The sequence below is a fragment of the Scyliorhinus torazame genome, chromosome 9 (assembly GCF_047496885.1).
Source record: "Scyliorhinus torazame isolate Kashiwa2021f chromosome 9, sScyTor2.1, whole genome shotgun sequence".
Lineage (NCBI taxonomy): Eukaryota > Metazoa > Chordata > Chondrichthyes > Carcharhiniformes > Scyliorhinidae > Scyliorhinus > Scyliorhinus torazame.
Genome location: NC_092715.1, coordinates 57,101,627 through 57,122,823, shown reverse-complemented (window position 1 = coordinate 57,122,823; position 21,197 = coordinate 57,101,627). Strand labels below are relative to the sequence as shown.

Below are 21,197 nucleotides of genomic sequence, written 5' to 3'. Positions count from 1 at the left end.
ACATATTCAGGATATTTACTTTTGCTGAAAGCCTACGATGTCGGTGATATAAATACACAAGTAAAAACATTCAGTTCAGCAATTTGACTAGCTCAGTGGGTCAGATGAGTAGCCTTCAAATCTTAGTCTCAATCAGTACAGAAACTTCATGGTTTAAAGATGTCTATTTTTAGGAGTGATATTCAGCACATTTGGCACATTTTCAGCAGTCACTTGCTTGCAAGTTTTATGGGGATTGAGAAAACCTGTTACATTATTGCAATACATTTTCAATGCAGATATTATGAGGTATATGTTTAATGTAGCATATTAGTCTGCTACCATAAATAGGTCAGAGGCGATCAGATTTTTATAGGTTTGATCCTTGTTAATTGTACATTCTACTGTGGTGTATAAACACATGACAGCCACTATATGAATGCTTCTGACAACTCTGTAGATTTTCTTTTATTTGTCCATGGGATGTGGGCGTCGCTGACTAGGCCAGCATTTATTGCCCATCCCTGAGGGCATTTAAGAGTCAACCATATTGCTGTGAGTCTGGAATCACATATAGGCCAAAGCAGGTAAGGATGACAGATCTCCTTTCCTAAAGGACATTAGTTAACCAGATGGGCTTTTAACGATAATCGACAATGGGTTCATGATCACCTTTTTTTAGACGTTTAATTCCAGGTTTTTATTGAATTCAAATTTCACCATCTGCCATGGCGGGATTTGAACCCAGGTCCCCAGAGCATGACTCTGGGTCTCTGGACTACTCATCCCTCCTAATCTTTCCTTCTTTGCCTCCCTCAATTTCTATCTGATTCTTTTCATGTCAAGCACCTAGGGATACTTTCATAGGCACTATTTAAATACAAATTGATTTTTTGTTTATTCGTGGGATGTGGGTGTCACTGGCTGGTCCAGCATTTACTGCCCATCCCTAATTGTCCTTGAAATGAATAATTTGCTCGGCTATTTCAGAGTCAACCGCATTGCTGTGGATCTGGAGTCACATGTAAGCCAGGCCAGGCAAGGACGGCAGATTTCTTCTCCGAAACGACATTAGTGAATCAGATGGGTTTTTACGTTTCATAGTCACCTTTAGACTTTTGGAGCGAAATTCTCAGGAAACGGCGCGATGTCCACCAACTGGCGCCCAAAACGGCGCAAATCAGACGGGCATCGCGCCGCCCCAAAGGTGCGGAATGCTCCGCATCTTTGGGGGCCGAGCCCCAACCTTGAGGGGCTAGGTCGGCGCCGGACGAATTTCTGCCCCGCCAGCTGGCGGAAAAGGCCTTTGGTGTCCCGCCAGCTGGCGCGGAAATGACATCTCCGGGCGGCGCATGCGCGGGAGCGTCAGCGGCCGCTGACAGCTTCCCACGCATGCGCAGTGGAGGGTGTCTCTTCTGCCTCCGCCATGGTGGAGACCGTGGAGGAGGCAGAAGGGAAAGAGTGCCCCCACGGCACAGGCCCGCCCACGGATCGGTGGTCCCCGATCGCAGGCCAGGCCACCGTGGGGGCACCCCCCGGAGCCAGATCGCCCCGCGCCCCCCCCAGGACCCCGGAGCCCGCCCGCACCGCCTTGTCCCGCCGGTAAGGTAGGTGGTTTAATTTACGCCGGCGGGACAAGCATTTTAGCAGCGGGACTTCGGCCCATCCGGGCCGGAGAATCGCGCGGGGGGGACCGCCAACTGGCGCGGCGCGATTCCCACCCCCGCCGAATCTCCGGTGCCGGAGACTTCAGCAACCGGCGGGGGCGGGATTCAGGCCAGCCCCCGGCGATTCTCTGACCCGGCGGGGGGTCAGAGAATCTCGCCCTTCATTCCAGATTTTAATTGATTTCAAATTCCACCTTCTGGTGGGAGCATTACCCTGGGTCTCTGGATTACTTGTCCAGTGACAATAACACTATGCCTCTGCCCCCTCCCCCCCACCCCTCCCTCCCCCACTTGTTGAATGGCACGATCAACATAACCATCGTCTCCTCATGTGTATGATTATTGCACACCAGGTCTAGCTATGCTTCACCCCCATCTTCCTCATTTAAGATTCTGAGGGTACTTGACAGAGTGGATGCTAAGAGAGTGTTTCCCCTTATGGGAGAGACTAGGGCTAGGAGACATAGTTTAAAAATAAGGGGGTCCCCCATTTAAGATGGAGTGGAGGAGAATTTGTCTTCTCTCAGAGGGTCATTAGTCTGTGCAATTCTCTTCCCTGGAGAAAGGTGGAGTCATTGAACATTTTGAAGGCTGAGTTAGAGAGATTCTCAATTGTCAAGAGAGTCAGCGGTTGTAGGGGATAGACAGGAAAGTGGAGTTGATGCCACTATCAGCCAAGATCTTATCAAACAGTGGAGCAGGCCCGAGGAGCCAAATGACCCACCCTCGCTCTTAATTTGTGCATTTGTATGTTCCTCGGGGGGGGGGGGGGGTATGTTCCTCGGGGGGGGGGGGGGGGGGGGAGAGAAGGTGGCATGCTCACTATTGTCATCTGTTGCCAGTTCAACTTATCTCTGCTGCAACAGATTGTGCAGGGCACAGCACACCACCATAATGCAGAGGATCCTTGAGGGGTCTTATTGGAGGTCCCCGCCATTCAGTCTAGGTATTTTTGGACAGCTGATTTGCCCACTTGTGGTTATATTTCTAGTTCTAGAAGTTGTATACTTCCTCAGGCATATTGTTAGGGTTTCACATCAGTGTGAGCAGCCATTTCTGTAACGGATAACCTTTGTCACCCAGGATCCACCCACAAAGGAGTTCAGGTGATCTGGGCAGTTCCGGCTCTTGGGACTCAGAATGAACAGGGCATGGGTGTTTTCCGGGGACCTTGTACATTCTTGCAGGATCTTTTTGAGGTGGTCACAGGCAATTTGAACATTGAGGGCGTGAAAATCCTTTTTGTTGACAAATGTGCCTGGCTGCTCTAAGGGAAAATTTATGGCCACATGTGTGCTGTCTATAACCTCCTGGATCTGAGGCAATTCTGCCAAAGTGCCATATCTGATCATCCTCTTAGTCTGACTAATCGGATCATGCACACCATGTTCCTCTGCCCTCCATAACAAGGCATCCATCAACTGCTTGATGCAGATTGACCAGTCCTGAGAGTTTCCACAAATGTCTCTGGGAGGATCTTATAATGAAAATGTTGAGCACCGCAGCCTCCTTCAAACAGCTAACAGGATTGGATCACCGCCACATTTTAGAGTTCTGAATCCCTCCTCCAGCATTCTGCATAGGTCAGCAACAACCCATCTTAGCAAATGCAGCCTTGCGAAAACACTAGTGTTATCATATCTCCATGAAGCTAAGCCTCTGCCTGTACATCCCTTGCATTTGGTGCCACCTTTTTTGATCATAACACTGACTAACTGCACCCATGCGGCTTCTACGCCTGCATCCCATCTTGGTACCATGCCACCGGTGCTCCTCTACCCATTGCTGCCCTTCACCATTTGGCTGAGATAGTGCCTCCCTCGCACTCTCATCCTGATGGAGGAGTCATACTCAGAAATCTCCCCCCCTCCCCCACAACCCTCACTAGCTCCCTTGCCTTGCCAGTACTCACTGCAGGGAAATTGGAAAACTTTCCATTAACATATCTCAATACTGGCCTTCGACACAGCAATCTCTCCAAAGGTCCCGGCCTTCTAACGTCTGCCCTCAGATGTCCTGTGTGTAAATAGGGAGATGGTGGCATACTGGTAATGTCACTGGACTATTAATCCAGGGGACCAGGCTTATGCTCTCGCGACATCGGTTCAAATGTCACTACAGCAGCTGATGGAATTTAATTCAGTTAATAAAATCGGGAATTGAAAGCTAATCTCAGTAATGGTGACCATGGAACTATTATCGATTGACATAAAAACCCCATCTGGGTCACTAATGACCTTTAGGGAAAGAAATCTGCCTTACCTGACCTGGCCTACATGTGACTCCAGACCCACTGCAATGCGGTTGACTCTTACCTGCCCTCTGAAACGGGGCCAGCAAAATTCTGCCCATGATGCCTGAGAAGGGACCAGACAAAGCTAAGCAAATATCATAGTTCATACTTAATGTCAGAGGACATAAATCTGGAACAACATATTCCACACATAAGGACATCGGACAACAGGGCAGGATTGGGAAGAGCAAATTCAGATCAGTAATGAGGAAAGTATTTCTTTACAATTTAGAACTGGGACAGGTTGCAAAAAAAGGTGATGGAAACCATAGCACTGAACTAATTTAAGGAACAGCTAGAATCTGTCATGGTATACATAGTATTCAGAGAGGATGTGACCAAACAAGCAAAATTCTCTTCTTCTTCTCCTGAATCCATTTGTGTGACAACGAACTCATACACAACATATCGCATAACTAATCTGAAAACATCCCATGTGCTTGATTAAATTCGCACCATGTGGGGGTCAACATCAATTATCACTTTCCCCTTGCAATGGAAAATCACTGGTTTCAGATTTCTCTTTAGTGTGAGCCAGAACCAGCCCTCTGTGCCAAGAATTCTGTTCCAGTTCATTGTGTCTGAAAGATCAAATATGTGCTGGCTGAATTCTGAGAATCAGTTCACTGCACAATTGAGTACTTTCAGCTGTACTGCTCTAACTGACTGGAGGGCTTAACAAGTTAAGTCCATTTATAATTGGCGAATGGATGCCTCGGTTAGTGAAGTGAGCTCTTGTTAGACTACTGTGGCAGACTGGATGTCTCCTGGAGGGGGTTAGAGCCAAAGCTTTTCAACATGTAATCAAAACAAAAGGGCATTATTCTTAATTACTGCTCAGATGTTACTTTGAATTGAATATTATCTGAAGAGATCATTCACAGGCCAGTAATGAATGCATTGACTAAAATATAGGGGGGAAAAAGTCAGTTGAAGATATTAATCATGAGTTACATGTGCATTTGAATCCATCTTTTAGCACCTTTTTCTTTTAAAGCCAAGAGTTCCAATTTTGTCTCTCCACGGACTGAGAATGTGTCAAAGTAAGGATTTGTTTACATTGCGTCAAATAGAGTAAGTTTTCCAAACAGCTTTTCATTTCTTAAATATTCCGTGCCTTCGGTCAGAGATAGTTTGATTGTCGAGCATGCATTGTGCAGTTTCCTGGAAAGCTCACCACATTGTGGAATGGGGATTGTTTTTGTTCAAACTAAGGGGAGGCATCCTCGTTTGAAAAGAAATGTCAAAAATGATTTGGAAGAGGAGAGCAAGTGAATTAATGCAAACTTGCCAAACTTGAAAATTGGAGAAAAATATAACTCACCAATGTAGCTTGAAAAATAGCTTGACGCCGTCACCAGAAAATGCTGACAGCTGAAGAATAACACTGATTACAGCCTTGACATTCCAGTTTGGAGAGGGCAGGAATGAAGAATACCAGAGGGGGAGGTGGATTTTTGGGTCAGGATCTAGATTTGCAACAAATCTTCTGCCTCTTTCAGGTCCAGATTGAAATCCTAGGCCATTTTTAATGATGGCCTTGCTAATCCCAGAAGAAAGGCAGCATGGTGGCACAGTGGTTAGCACTGCTGCCTCACAATGCCAGGGACCCGGGTTTAAATCCGGTCACTGTCTGTGTGACGTTTGTACGCTCACTCCATGTCTGCGTGGGTTTCCTCCAGGTGTTCTCGTTTCCTCCCACAGTCCAATCTTTTCCTCTTCAATGTTACCTGCAATTCTTCCTTCACCCTACATTCCAGCTGGAGCTCATCAATGTCGCCCCCTCCTCCTTTATCTTAACCTTCTCCAAAGCCTGTTGAATATCGTGTTGTGTTTCCACCTCTCAGTTAATGCTGCCACTCTTTCGCACCTGCAACCCCCTCAGTTCAAGATGTCACTCTTTTCCTCCCAGTTCACACGAATGTGCTTGAGTCCTCTCAGTCAATAGGGATTTTTTACTCCTACCCACCATTCTAGCTTCTCACACTCTTCCATCCTAAACCATCACCCTAATTTTCTTCCACATTGTCCCCCACTTCATGGCCCCTTTATTCATCATCATCCTTTTCCCTGACAAGACCATTTATCTCACCTTTACTACAACGCATTTTCCACTTCTCTTCCCTATTTTACTTTCCTCTGCCTCACCACCAACAAATTCTTTCTTCCCTTCCTCCTTCGTTGTTGTCCAAGCAACGCCTTCCTTCTCTGTCCCCTCGGGCTCAACAGCATTTAGTTCCTCCTTGGGATGCGAGCATCGCTGACAATCCATCACTTGTTGTCCATCCTTAGTTGCCCTCAAGAAGGTGATGGTGGGCCATCTTCCTGCTCCACTGCTGTTCATCTGGTGTAGGTGCAATCAGAGTGCTGTTAGAAAGAGAGTCCCATGATTTTGATCCAGAAAAAATTAACGAACGGTGATATAGCTGAGTCAGGATGATATGTGGTGTTTACTCTTGTCTTTATGCTTCTCGGTGGTGGAGGTCTCTTGGCATGAGTCTGGACACTGTAAATTTTAACCTGTTCTTTCAAGGATTCCCATTGATCATATTTTGGGGTAAAGCAACTTCCTGGCTGGAACAGCACCAAGAGAAAGGGGCCCAACCCACACTGAATTTTATGGCAACAATCACTGACTAAAAGCCATGAAATACTGAATGGTATTGACGCAAACACCATCTTGTTTCAAACAGGCAAATTGAGAAAAAGAGTAAGACTACATCCTCAAAGTATAGAGCCATTGAATGCATGTCACATTGAGTTTCTTCATAACCTTGTACAGCCTCATTGAGGCAGTATTAAAGGACTCAGAGAACCTTTCATCTCTATGAAAGGCTACACATAAATGGGAGGGGAATGGGGCTAAGTGAATGGCTCTTTCAGAGACCCAGCACAAACTCTAGTTGCTGAATGGTCTCCCTCTGTGCTGTGAAATTTATAGTTCGATCACACATGCACATCCATGCTCATATTGTTTTAGGGAAGACTTGGCTATTGGCACTGGCTTCTGCTTCCAATGTTGCACATAAATCTTGGAAGTTTGGAAGTTGGGTTTCCATACGCACACTACCAACACAAGGTACTTGTATACTGTAGTTTCATGGACTTACAAAGGGTGCACTGTTTGTTTTCAACATCCCAACATCTGTACATTCATTTTTCTGTTGGCTTCTGGCCTTTACTGTGACCTTCACCTTTCTTGCTACTTTCCAATGAGACCCTGTTCTCTGCTAAAACAGCCTCTGTGTCACTGCTGCTGCTCTGCTGGCACTTTTCACTCTAAGCTGACCTATCTGTTCCTGTTCTGGATTCTATCCTAATGTTGGTGCGTGATCACTATATTGCTGCTCTCATAACAATGAAGAAAAAACACCGAATTACGTCTGAAAATATTGAACTTTAAATAAGAACTCAAAGTTTTTTTTTAAAAATGGACAGAGAAGCGAAGATGGCTGAGGATGTAAAGTCAGTCACTGGCGGAATTGCTGGTGGGTGATACTGTGAGAGACAATGGAATCTCACCCTATTTCCAGACAAAGACACTTCTAAAGCATGCAGAAACAAATTGTCATCTCCGATGGAGACAATGGGAGATCATGAGAGATGCATATCATCTCATTGAGGTATCCTGTTCATAACATCCAGACAGATTTATGGATTTTGCCTTTCAGGAATATACAAAGACTGGGATAAAAGCCAGCTGAAAGGCTGTTGTGTGCGTGTGTGTGTTTGTGCGTGCGTGTTCGTGTGCGCTTACATCTGTATATCGGTATGAGCATTTCAGAACACGTGTGACACCAAAAAAGAAGCCAGCCAGCAGCAATACCCCTGCAAACATTTTTGCAATGATATAAGTCTCTGATTGTTGAAGTCAGCCAAGTCAGCAAAGACCATAGCTGGAACGGAAACAGTGAAACCTCTTCGGCAAACTGCAGAACCGACTATTCGCCTGCTGAAGTCAGTGCTACTGGAATATCAAAACTAACTATTGTTATGGGCCAGGACCTAGCGAGTCCAACGTATACTATGAAGTCCACCTGACCTACAACATTTATGTTGAATTTGGCTAGGATGAGCACAAGAGCCTTCCCTTCAGGTGTGATTCAACAGTCCTCCTAGACAATTTAATCAAAATAAGCTTTATTCTAAGAACTTAGTTAACATATATTTCAACCACAGCAAGGATTTTTATCAATTACAACCATAAAGACACCCCATAGCTACAGCAATGAATTCCCTCTTAACTGTTCCAATTCAAGAACAAAATCCCATACACTAAAAACCTCTTTTCAAAGATGTGGCCCAGTAGTCTGCATTCTCACTTGAATAGGACTGGCTTTCCCTGAATATATCTTTTAAGTTACTAAAGCAGGTAGTCACAACCTGTTTATTTCTGGATGAAAATGAAAAGAGAAAGAGACAGGCCAAATCACTTCTTTTTTCTGTCTGAGTCCACAAGTCCAAAAACTGAAAGCGAAAGTAAAACAAACCTCACAGCCACAGCTCAGCTCCACCCACGAAATGACATCACTGAAGCCATGTGATAAGACACTCCCATGGCACTATTCACCTGAGAAGTCAGCACTATGAGAATCTTGAATCGCAACGTTCAGTCATCTCCTCCTCATGAGTCAAGGACTGTTTCGCATATTTTTAAAAAAACTTACTTTGGACTCAATTCTCATTCTAATCTGTATGAATGTGTATGCATGCATTTTATCATTTTCCTGTCTCCAGTAGTCCATTAGCATAACTCATGTGCTACCATATCCTAATATCTATTATCAGTGAATCACATTAAGTGTGATGGAACATCACTTTTCTCTGCCAAAAGCATCCACTGCTCCATGACTGTCCCAAAGAGCAAAGTTTACCCCCTACTTAACTTCTCCACACCCTTTCATCGCAACTCTACCTTCACTTCCAGCAAAAACTAAAAGTTCAAAGGCCCAGCTTGAGACTATCCATTTAGCTGCCTCTGCTGAGACGCCTTTCACTCTGTAAACTATCACCTCATCACAAGCCTCATTTTGCCCACCATATTCCTTGAACATGACTCCTCCAAAATCTGTGCTCTTTCACACTCATGGACAGAGAGAATGGGAGGGACAATCTTGTGGTGCGTTGGAAGGATGGTAAACAACTTGTTAATGTGTCAAAACAGCCCCAAACCAAAGCCACAAACAACATTATCTGGTAGCTAAGATTATTGTGCTTTTCCCTTTCCTCGCCTCCTTGCCTTGCTTTCGTTGACATGTCGGCCACATAATCCTCCTCTAATGCCTTTCCTCCATTTTCCTGATCGGTGGGACTGCCATCATTGAATTTTACTCTTACCTATCCAATAGGAAACCAGCGAATCCCTAGCACCTCTACCCATTCTGTGCTGCCATTTCCAGTATGCCTTGGTTCCATTCTTTTCTTCACCTACATGTGTTTTCTTGGCAAGGAGGAGATGGGAGTGGCCAAGGACAGAGCTGTCACTAACGCAGAGGTCGGCACACGCTGCAGAAGTAAGGATCCACCATGCCCCACCTGGAGGACCTGTCAAACGTGAGTTGTTAATGCCATATACACTGACCCATCCGTCCCACTGACCACACGTCCATTCTCCCACAGGATCTCCAGCAGATGCACCAGCACATTCGGAGCTGCCCCCCCCAACCCCTCTGCCTGCTGTGGTATTATCATAACTGGAAGAACTGCAAGGGTTAATGAAGTGTCAAGAGTAGCCACTAGAAGGAGCTACAGTTACAACTATATAAAGCAGTGATGCCAAACCTTGTGGGAGAGTATGTGCAGGGGTTAGCTAGAGAGAGTCAGAAATAGAGATAGTGTAAGTGAGTGCAGATCATAGTTTATATCAGCAGTGAGATTAGCTGTAGATGAGTGTAGTTTAAATGTTATTAATCAACTGTGTATTCTTAAGGAGTACGTGTCAAATCCAAGTTAGTAGTGTTAATAAATTGATAGCTTTGTTTAAGTTAAAGCTATTTTGTGGTCTTTGTGAACACTACGTCATCCATCCTGAAATATGGAACACAAAGAACACACCTCCCAGGAGAACACCGCTGAGGAGAGCTCAGACGATGCAGCCATCGATGCGTCACAGCTGTCATTCCCACCCTCCAGCAGTGCAGAGATACGCACCTTGATGGGCAATGTTCGTGGACAGGCATCTGGGGCACATTCTGGAGGGGACAGCAGTCAGAGGGCTGTTGGATCCCAGGACCTCCGACTGTTGTCCTGCCTCTGTGTTACTGTCTCTACCTGATGTGCATCCGCAACTGTGAGGCGCTGACGCTGTGGGTCCCAGTCAGCTGCTGAGCCTCTGGAACAGGTTTACCCGGAGCTGATGCAGACGTTAGGGTTCAGAGGGAGATGTCAGCGACACTCCAGCAGGTCCACAGCCGATTGGAGGAGTCCCAGTGTGTGGCAATGTATGGCACCGAGGCCATACCTCGGGTGGTGATCGCAGTGGAGAGCCTGGTGCATGACATTAGCAGCATTAGGTGTCCAAGGCATGGCGCAGTCGATAACGGCCATGGCTGAGGGCCTCGGCAGACTGTCCGACTTGCTGAGGGACGTGACCCAGTACCAGGCGGACCTTGATGAGGTGCTGCGGGTCACGTTCCGGTCTCAGATGGGAATGGCTGAGGTGCTGTGGAGTTTGTCCCAGTTGCAGATGTGCATTGCCGAGGCACAACAGCGCATGGTCCAATCTCTGAGAGCATCGCCGAGGGCATCAACACTATGGTGCAGACATTGGGGAGCCGCCAGGGCTGGCAGAGCCAGATGATGCAGGGGCAGCTAGCGCTCAGTTCAGCTGTCCCTCTGCTCTGAGGTGAACCCTATGGGCACCGTCCGGGATGAGGGTTAAGCCAGGCGGCAAAAGGTTTGGCGCCCGGTGCGATTCTCGTTTTTGGCCTCTCCCATTATTCACCAGCCTCGTCGTGTTCTTGCTCAAGCGAAACGAGGCCACTGAATCGCGCCCAAAATAAATATAAAGGCTGGTGGAAACTGGAGACATTGATTGCAAAAGGAAATTGGATAGGAGATAAACTTGTATGAGTATATGGGAAGATTGGGGAAGAGGGACTGACTGCATTACTCTGCAGAGAGTTAGTATGAACCCAAGATGGCAGGCACTGTTGTAGGAGGGGTGAAGGGGTTGGGGGGACTGGAGTTTGAGAGATCAATGAGAAGACAGCACCCTGAGGAGGGGAGAACTTTGAGGGGAGGCCTCCAGTGGACCCACAGGGACCTGTTAAGGAGGGATGCTACCACCCCGAACCCAGGAAACCTGCCGGGCTATCGCCTCTGGTTAAATTCTTGCAGCAACAGGATGCGGTTCTGGCAGCAGTGGGATTAGGCCCTTAAGTCTGAATTAAGGGCCTACTTAAGGGTCTCAATTGGCGTACTGGCAGCTGTGCCACCCAACTCCACTCCTGTATAATTGCAATGGGGGCAACGGCAGGTGGGTGGCACTTCGCCTTCAGAACCCATTGGCAGAGGAGGATAAAATTCTGCACTCTGTCTATATGATTCTATGTAGGGTAGATCAAAGCCATGCCGAGTTACCGTTAGACTTTGAATTGACTGTTGGGGAGATGGAAAGCCAATAAGAGTGATGCTAATCAGTTAAGTGCAGCACAAGATACTCGTGACAGAGTTTTGGAAAGTTGAGTTTTATGGAGGGGAGCAAATGGGAGGTCAGCAAGGAGAGGAGTGGGAGGAGACAAGCTGGTAGGTGTCAAGAGGAAGTGTAAGAGTTGTGGGTTAATTCAGAAGATGTGGGGACTGATCTCAATGAGTCTTCACTGAGGAGAGGGATGATGCAGACATTCTAGTTCAAGAAGAGCAGTGTGAAATATTAGATACAATAAACATATTGCTTTATTGGAGGTATTAGAGGGATTGGCATTCTTAAAGGTGGATAAATAACCAGGGCCAGATGGATTATATCCCAGGCTGTTGAAGGAAGCCCGGAAGGATATAATGGATGTCCTGGGGATCATTTTCCAATCGTCACTAGACACAGGCGAGATCACAGAGGTCTGCAAATGTTGTACCATTATTTAGAAAGGAGGCAATGGATAAGCCAGGAAGCTACCCGCCAGTCAGTCTGACTTCAGTGGTGGGCAGATTATTGGAAACAATTCTGAGAGACAGGATAAACTGTCGCTTAGAAAGGCACGGATTGATCAGGGATCATCAGCATGGTTTTGTTAACATGTCTTACTAACTTAATAGAATTGAGGAAGTAACGAGGAAAATTGATAAGGGTGGTGCAGTGGATGTTGTCTACATGGATTTCAGTCATTTGACAAGGTCCCACATGGCAGACTGGTCAGAAAAGTGAGCTCTCATGGGATAGAAGGGAAGGTGGCAGGTTGGAACCAAAATTGCATCAATGACAGGGAACAAAGGGTAATGCTCGGTGGATGCTTTTCTGAGTCAAAAGCGTTTTCCAGTGGTGTTCCACAGGGCTCAGTGTTGGGGCCCTTGCTGTTTGTTGTATATATTAATGATTTAGATTTAAATGTGGGAGGCATGATTGGGAAATTTGAAGATGGCACAAAAATTGGCGATGTAGCGGATAGTGAAGAGGATAGCTGTCAACCCAAGAATTATGTTCATGATTTGGTTGAGTGGCCAGAGAGGTGGCAAAAGGTTTTCAATCTGGAAAAGTATGAGGCAATGCTTTTGGAAAGGGCAAACCAAGGGACTCCACAAGAAACAGAAAGATATTGAGAGGGGTTGAAGAAATGAGAGAGTGCAAATCCACAGGTCCTTGAAGGTGGCAGGGCAGGTGGACAAAGTGATCAAGAAAGCATATGGAATGTTTTCCTTTATTAGTCATGGTATTGAATACAAAAGCAGGGATACAATGGTGGAATTGTAAAACGCTGATTAGACCACAACTGGAATTTTGTGCACAGTTCTGGTTACCACATTACAGGAAGGACATAGTTGCGCTGGAGAGGATGCAGAGGAGATTTACAAGAATGTTGCCAGGTGTTAAAATTGCAGACATGAGGAGAGATTGGATAGGCTGGGGGGCTTTTTTCCTTAGAAAAGAGGAGGCTGAGGGGTGACCGAAGTAAGTTTGGAAAAATGATGAGGGGCCTAGACGGGTAGACAGGATAAACCTGTTACCCCAGCTGAGGATCAATTACCGTGGGGCATAGATTTAAGGTGATTGGAGGGGCATGAGGAAAATATTTTTTACTCAATGGGTGTTGGGCATTCGGAATTCACGGCCTAGGTTGGTGGTTGAAGCTGAAACGCTCCACTCATTTTAAAGATACCTTGATTCTGCATCTGAATTGCTGGATCTGTGAGGTTCCGGTACAGGTGCTGGAAAATGGGATTAAAATGAGCGGCTCGTTTCTTTTTTTCTCCATTTTGGCCAGCGCAGACACGATGGGCTGAATGGCTTTTCTACTGGTTCTGTGGTTTTCCAGTAGAAGACAGTCGATGATTGGAATGAAGATGGACAACCTAATGGAGATGGATGTTAGCAATAATGGTTACCATGTAGAGTTGAAAGCACACTGGTCTCTTTTACGATTGTGGAGAGAGAGGAAGATAATTAAAAGCTATGCCTGTGTTATGCAATGCTACTTAAGCTGGCAGAAACACGATGCTAAACACCATTATACAGACAGGCCAAAAACAGAACAAATGGCCACTAGCTCCATGGGCTTCTCCTCCAAGTGACTGAATGATTTAGAGATGGAGATACCTCCTAGGTAACCTGTCCAAATAATTATATGCCAATTTGTGATTGGATGGGAGGATAACCAGGAGAGCATTGGAATAGTCAAATCTACAGATAATAGAGGCAAGGATGAAGGTTTCAGCAGCACTCCTTGTGAAATGTCAGAAACTGAACTGGAGCAGCCATATAGATGCCATGGCTATAATAACAGGTGAGGCTGGGAACCCTGTGTTGAGTAACTCGCCTCCTTACTCCCCAAAACCTGTCCACCATCTACAAGGCCCAAGTCAGGAGTGTGATGGAATATTCCCCATGTGCCTGGATGAGTGTAGCACCAACAAGACTTCAGAAGCTCAAGGCCATTCAGGACAAAGCAGCCCTCTTGATGGGCACCCCATCTACAAACATTCACTCCCTCCATCACTGGCGCACAATAGCAACAGTGCGTACCATGTATAAGACGCACTGCAACAACGCGCCAAGCTGTCTTCGACAGCACCTTCCAAGTCCATGGCCTATAATAACAGATCAGAGGCTGGGAATCCTGTGTTGGGTAACTCGCCTCCTGTCTCCCCAAAACCTGTCCACCACCTACAAGGCACAAGTCAGGATGGGAACACCCCTACCTCTAAGTTCCCCTCCAAGTCACACACCATCGTGACTTGTAAATGTATTTGTCGTTACTTCACTGTCGGCAAGTCCAAACCCTGGAACTCCCTCCCTAACAGCACTGTTTACGAACAATCGGGCGTTGGACTGCTGGAGTTGAAGAAGGTTCCTCATCACTACCTTCCCAGGGGCAATTAGAGAGGTGCAACAAACTGCCTACGATGCACAAATCTGCTGAAATTTTTTTTTTTTAAAACATGGAAATCGCAACTGACAACAAATTCTAGTCATTCGCATTAAACCAGGCTTGTTAGCAAGTGTCTCTCACAAACACTCATTAACACCAATTCTCCTTCCATCACGAAATTGTGTGCATCATGCGATAAGTAAGAAACAGGCCTATTCTATGTATATTCCGAACCCCATCCTCACTCACATTGCATGCAAATACAGAATAAAAAGCTGAGAACCACAGAATTGAAACAAATGACGCTCTTTCTAAAACACAAAGATTTTTTGAAGTGGAAAGTATTTAGGGTGAGGAGAAATCCAGATGTTCGGAGTGATTCAAAACAGCTTCCAAGCCTCATTGTGCTGAAATATGACGAACTCCCCTCGGATGTCATGTCCAGATACAAATTTATAAGCAAATAGGTTTAAAATGGATTTAAAAGAAGGCTTTAAATCATTAGAAAAATTACACTCTTTCAGAGACTACAACCAGCTGGATGAAAGTAAAAGGAGAGGTTTCCCAATGTCACATTATAAAGATTTTTAGCTGCGCAATAATCGCCCTTTCTTTTTCTGAAGATTTTCAACTCTTCCCTTTTGACATTCCTCGACCAGTACAGCGCGAGTGGGAAAGAATTAGCAGCTTTGAGGTCACTTTTTTGCATTGTAATCAGTGACTCTCTGCGATTTGGCAGATGTCTCTGATTAAAGATAATATTTTCATGAATTTTGGTAATCACTCAATTTTCTATTCTAATTAAACCATTTGGAAATTTGCCTTTCCCCGACAGCTCAAGCCTAAATGCATCACTGTGCTTGATTTAGGACAGAGAGCAATTCTTCATATATGTAGCATAGGAATCAGCGACTGTTAACACCGTGAATTCATCCCCTTCAGAATCCTACTGGCAGCACGGTCTGTGAAAAAAGAACAGAATATATTTTCACTCAACAATTGATGCTCTCTTTGTGTTGAATATTCTCTTGCTGTGCGATTTATTAATGATCCTGCGGGTATGGGTTATAGGATAATGATTTGAATAAAAATCCCAGAAGCAAAAGTCAAAGTAGGAGCAAGGATTACAAGATTAAAGTAGTGATAAAAGTGTAAAAAACATTCGCTCACGAAAGCAGTTTTGTTATAGAAAGGACAGGGAATGTATGGTATAGGTTTACTGGGATAATGGTAGGGATGAGATATTCTCATTCCAACCAGTCTCAAGATACTGGAACTTTATCATCAAAGCAAAGAAAGCATAGACGAGATGTGATGCTAAAGTTGCAAAGGGTTTTGATGAAGACAATGACCAAGAAATTCAGCGGGAGCGGAGCAGGCGAGTCAATTTCAGCGGGAGCAGTGCGCAAGTGATTTCTGGGAGGTAAGTTTCTCCTTTAAAAACACTTGTCTTTGCAGGAGCAGGCCAGTCGATTTCAGCGGGAGCGGAGCAGGCTAGTCAATTTCAGCGGGAGCAGTGTGCAAGTGATTTCTGGGAGGTAAGTTTCTCCTTTAAAAACACTTTGTCTTTGCAGGAGCAGGCCAGTCAATTTCAGCGGGAGCGGAGCAGGCTAGTCAATTTCAGCGGGAGCAGTTCGCAAGTGATTTCTGGGAGGTAAGTTTCTCCTTTAAAAACACTTGTCTTTGCAGGAGCAGGCCAGTCGATTTCAGCGGGAGCGGAGCAGGCTAGTCAATTTCAGCGGGAGCAGTGCGCAAGTGATTTCTGGGAGGTAAGTTTCTCCTTTAAAAACACTTATCTTTGCAGGAGCAGACCAGTCGATTTCAGCGGGAGCGGAGCAGGCTAGTCAATTTCAGCGGGAGCAGTGCGCAAGTGATTTCTGGGAGGTAAGTTTCTCCTTTAAAAACACTTTGTCTTTGCAGGAGCAGACCAGTCGATTTCAGCGGGAGCGGAGCAGGCTAGTCAATTTCAGCGGGAGCAGTGCGCAAGTGATTTCTGGGAGGTAAGTTTCTCCTTTAAAAACACTTGTCTTTGCAGGAGCAGGCCAGTCGATTTCAGCGGGAGTGGAGCAGGCTAGTCAATTTCAGCGGGAGCAGTGCGCAAGTGATTTCTGGGAGGTTAGTTTCTCCTTTAAAAACACTTGTCTCTGCAGGAGCAGGCCAGTCGATTTCAGCGGGAGCGGAGCAGGCTAGTCAATTTCAGCGGGAGCAGTGCGCAAGTGATTTCTGGGAGGTAAGTTTCTCCTATATAAACACTTGTCTTTGCAGGGGCAGGCCAGTCGATTTCAGCGGGAGCGGAGCAGGCTAGTCAATTTCAGCGGGAGCAGTGCGCAAGTGATTTCTGGGAGGTAAGTTTCTCCTTTAAAAACACTTGTCTTTGCAGGGGCAGGCCAGTCGATTTCAGCGGGAGCGGAGCAGGCTAGTCAATTTCAGCGGGAGCAGTGCGCAAGTGATTTCTGGGAGGTGAGTTTCTCCTTTAAAAACACTTGTCTTTGCAGGAGCAGGCCAGTCGATTTCAGCGGGAGCGGAGCAGGCCAGTCGATTTCAGCGGGAGCGGAGCGTTAGTGATTTCTGGGAGGTAAGTTTCTCCTTTAAAAACACTTTGTCTCTGCAGGAGCAGGCCAGTCGATTTCAGCGGGAGCGGAGCAGGCTAGTCAATTTCAGCGGGAGCAGTGCGCAAGTGATTTCTGGGAGGTAAGTTTCTCCTTTAAAAACACTTTGTCTCTGCAGGAGCAGGCCAGTCGATTTCAGCGGGAGCGGAGCAGGCTAGTCAATTTCAGCGGGAGCAGTGCGCAAGTGATTTCTGGGAGGTAAGTTTCTCCTTTAAAAACACTTGTCTTTGCAGGAGCAGGCCAGTCGATTTCAGCAGGAGCGGTGCGTTAGTGATTTCTGGGAGACCTTCACAGGAGCAGGCTAGTCAATTTCAGCGGTAAACACTTACCTGGTCCCGTTTTCGGTCCCTCTTTGCTGTCTTTAAAAAATTTTTAGTGTTTAAGACGGGAACAGGAAGTTCGACCCGCGGACTTCTGGGAAGACCCTCACCAATAAATTCTGGTGGAGAGGAAACCCGAGACACTACACGTGTACTGTCTCCCACCCGCCCTCCTCCTCTAACCTAATAATAAAACATATTGGTGTGAGGTAAGTACCATATTTTATTATTATTTTTTTTTTTTAATTTAATTTAGTTGTTAGCCAGATCTTGGTAGAAAGTTAGAGGGATGGCAGGGAAGGGAGTGCAATGTTCCTCCTGCAGGATGTTTGAGGTGAGGGATGCCGTTAGTGTCCCTGCTGATTTTACCTGCAGGAAGTGCTGCCATCTCCAGCTCCTCCAAGATCGAGTTAGGGAACTGGAGCTGGAGTTGGAAGAACTTCGGATCATTCGGGAGGCAGAGGGGGTCATAGATAGCAGCTTCAGGGAATTAGTTACACCAAAGATTGGAGATAGATGGGTAACTGTAAGAGGGACTGGGAAGACGCAGGCAGTGCAGGGATCCCCTGCGGTCGTTCCCCTGAGAAACAAGTATACCGCTTTGGATACTTGTGGGGGGTGGGGGGGGGACTTACCAGGGGTAAGCCATGGGGTACGGGCCTCTGGCACGGAGTCTGTCCCTGTTGCTCAGAAGGGAAGGGGGGAGAGGAGCAGAGCATTAGTAATTGGGGACTCGATAGTCAGGGGCACAGATAGGAGATTTTGTGGGAGCGTGAGAGACTCACGTTTGGTATGTTGCCTCCCAGGTGCAAGGGTACGTGATGTCTCGGATCGTGTTTTCTGGGTCCTTAGGGGGGAGGGGGAGCAGCCCCAAGTCGTGGTCCACATTGGCACTAACGACATAGGTAGGAAAGGGGATAAGGATGTCAGGCAGGCTTTCAGGGAGCTAGGATGGAAGCTCAGAACTAGAATAAACAGAGTTGTTATCTCTGGGTTGTTGCCCGTGCCACGTGATAGTGAGATGAGGAATAGGGAGAGAGAGCAATTAAACACGTGGCTACAGGGATGGTGCAGGCGGGAGGGATTCAGATTTCTGGATAACTGGGGCACTTTCTGGGGAAGGTGGGACTCTACAGACAGGATGGTCTACATCTGAACCTGAGGGGCACAAATATCCTGGGGGGGAGATTTGTTAGTGCTCTTTGGGGGGGTTTAAACTAATGCAGCAGGGGCATGGGAACCTGGATTGTAGTTTTAGGGTAAGGGAGAATGAGAGTATAGAGGTCAGGAGCAAAGATTTGACGTCGCAGGAGGGGGCCAGTGTTCAGGTAGGTGGTTTGAAGTGTGTCTACTTCAATGCCAGGAGTATACGAAATAAGGTAGGGGAACTGGCAGCATGGGTTGGTACCTGGGACTTCGATGTTGTGGCCATTTCGGAGACATGGATAGTTCAGGGACAGGAGTGGATGTTGCAGGTTCCGGGGTTTAGGTGTTTTAGTAAGCTCAGAGAAGGAGGCAAAAGAGGGGGAGGTGTGGCGCTGCTAGTCAAGAGCAGTATTACGGTGGCGCAGAGGATGCTAGATGGGGACTCATCTTCCGAGGTAGTATGGGCTGAGGTTAGAAACATGAAAGGAGAGGTCACCCTGTTGGGAGTCTTCTATAGGCCTCCAAATAGTTCTAGGGATGTAGAGGAAAGGATGGCGAGGATGATCCTGGATAAGAGCGAAAGTAACAGGGTAGTTATTATGGGAGACTTTAACTTTCCAAATATTGACTGGAAAAGATATAGTTCGAGTACATTAGATGGGTCGTTTTTTGTACAGTGTGTGCAGGAGGGTTTCCTGACACAATATGTTGACAGGCCAACAAGAGGCGAGGCCACGTTGGATTTGGTTTTGGGTAATGAACCAGGCCAGGTGTTGGATTTGGAGGTAGGAGAGCACTTTGGGGACAGTGACCACAATTCGGTGACATTTACGTTAATGATGGAAAGGGATAATTATACACCGCAGGGCAAGAGTTATAGCTGGGGGAAGGGCAATTATGATGCCATTAGACGTGACTTGGGGGGGATAAGGTGGAGAAGTAGGCTGCAAGTGTTGGGCACACTGGATAAGTGGAGCTTGTTCAAGGATCAGCTACTGCGTGTTCTTGATAAGTATGTACCGGTCAGGCAGGGAGGAAGGCGTCGAGCGAGGGAACCGTGGTTTACCAAAGAAGTGGAATCTCTTGTTAAGAGGAAGAAGGAGGCCTATGTGAAGATGAGGTGTGAAGTTTCAGTTGGGGCGATGGATAGTTACAAGGTAGCGAGGAAGGATCTAAAGAGAGAGCTAAGACGAGCAAGGAGGGGACATGAGAAGTATTTGGCAGGTAGGATCAAGGAAATCCCAAAAGCTTTCTATAGGTATGTCAGGAATAAGCGAATGACTAGGGAAGGAGTAGGACCAGTCAAGGACAGGGATGGGAAGTTGTGTGTGGAGTCTGAAGAGATAGGCGAGATACTAAATGAATATTTTTCGTCAGTATTCACTCAGGAAAAAGATAATGTTGTGGAGGAGAATGCTGAGACCCAGGCTATTAGAATAGATGGCATTGAGGTACGTAGGGAAGAGGTGTTGGCAATTCTGGACAGGCTGAAAATAGATAAGTTCCCGGGTCCTGATGGGGTTTATCCTAGGATTCTCTGGGAGGCCAGGGAAGAGATTGCTGGACCTTTGGCTTTGATTTGTATGTCATCATTGGCTACAGGAATAGTGCCAGAGGACTGTAGGATAGCAAATGTGGTCCCTTTGTTCAAAAAGGGAAGCAGAGACAACCCCGGCAACTATAGACCGGTGAGCCTCACGTCTGGAGTGGGTAAAGTCTTGGAGGGGATTATAAGAGACAAGATTTATAATCATCTAGATAGGAATAATATGATCAGGGATAGTCAGCATGGCTTTGTGAAGGGTAGGTCATGCCTCACAAACCTTATTGAGTTCTTTGAGAAGGTGACTGAACAGGTAGACGAGGGTAGAGCAGTTGATGTGGTGTATATGGATTTCAGTAAAGCGTTTGATAAGGTTCCCCACGGTAGGCTATTGCAGAAAATACGAAGGCTGGGATTGAGGGTGATTTAGAGATGTGGATCAGAAATTGGCTAGCTGAAAGAAGACAGAGGGTGGTGGTTGATGGGAAATGTTCAGAATGGAGTTCAGTTACAAGTGGAGTACCACAAGGATCTGTTCTGGGGCCGTTGCTGTTTGTCATTTTTATCAATGACCTAGAGGAAGGCGCAGAAGGGTGGGTGACTAAATTTGCAGACGATACTAAAGTCGGTGGTGCTGTCGATAGTGTGGAAGGATGTAGCAGGTTACAGAGGGATATAGATAAGCTGCAGAGCTGGGCTGAGAGGTGGCAAATGGAGTTTAATGTAGAGAAGTGTGAGGTGATTGACTTTGGAAGGAATAACAGGAATGCGGAATATTTGGCTAATGGTAAAGTTCTTGGAAGTGTGGATGAGCAGAGGGATCTAGGTGTCCATGTACATAGATCCCTGAAAGTTGCCACCCAGGTTGATAGGGTTGTGAAGAAGGCCTATGGAGTGTTGGCCTTTATTGGTAGAGGGATTGAGTTCTGGAGTCAGGAGGTCATGTTGCAGCTGTACAGAACTCTGGTACGGCCGCATTAGGAGTATTGCGTACAGTTCTGGTCACCGCATTATAGGAAGGACGTGGAGGCTTTGGAGCGGGTGCAGAGGAGATTTACCAGGATGTTGCCTGGTATGGAGGGAAAATCTTATGAGGAAAGGCTGATGGACTTGAGGTTGT

The 21,197-nt window shown here is 46.4% G+C and overlaps 1 long non-coding RNA gene across 1 annotated transcript in view; it reads left to right on the top strand.

Annotated features, from left to right (window-relative positions):
* Positions 1 to 4,752: 4,752 nt before the first annotated feature.
* The window catches only part of LOC140429989 (uncharacterized), a 168,061-nt gene continuing 151,616 nt past the window's right edge, over positions 4,753 to 21,197 (top strand). The window contains exons 1-2 of the long non-coding RNA XR_011949255.1: positions 4,753 to 5,013; positions 9,389 to 9,492. This is a non-coding gene — a long non-coding RNA (uncharacterized lncRNA). The remainder of the gene's footprint in view (positions 5,014 to 9,388; positions 9,493 to 21,197) is intronic.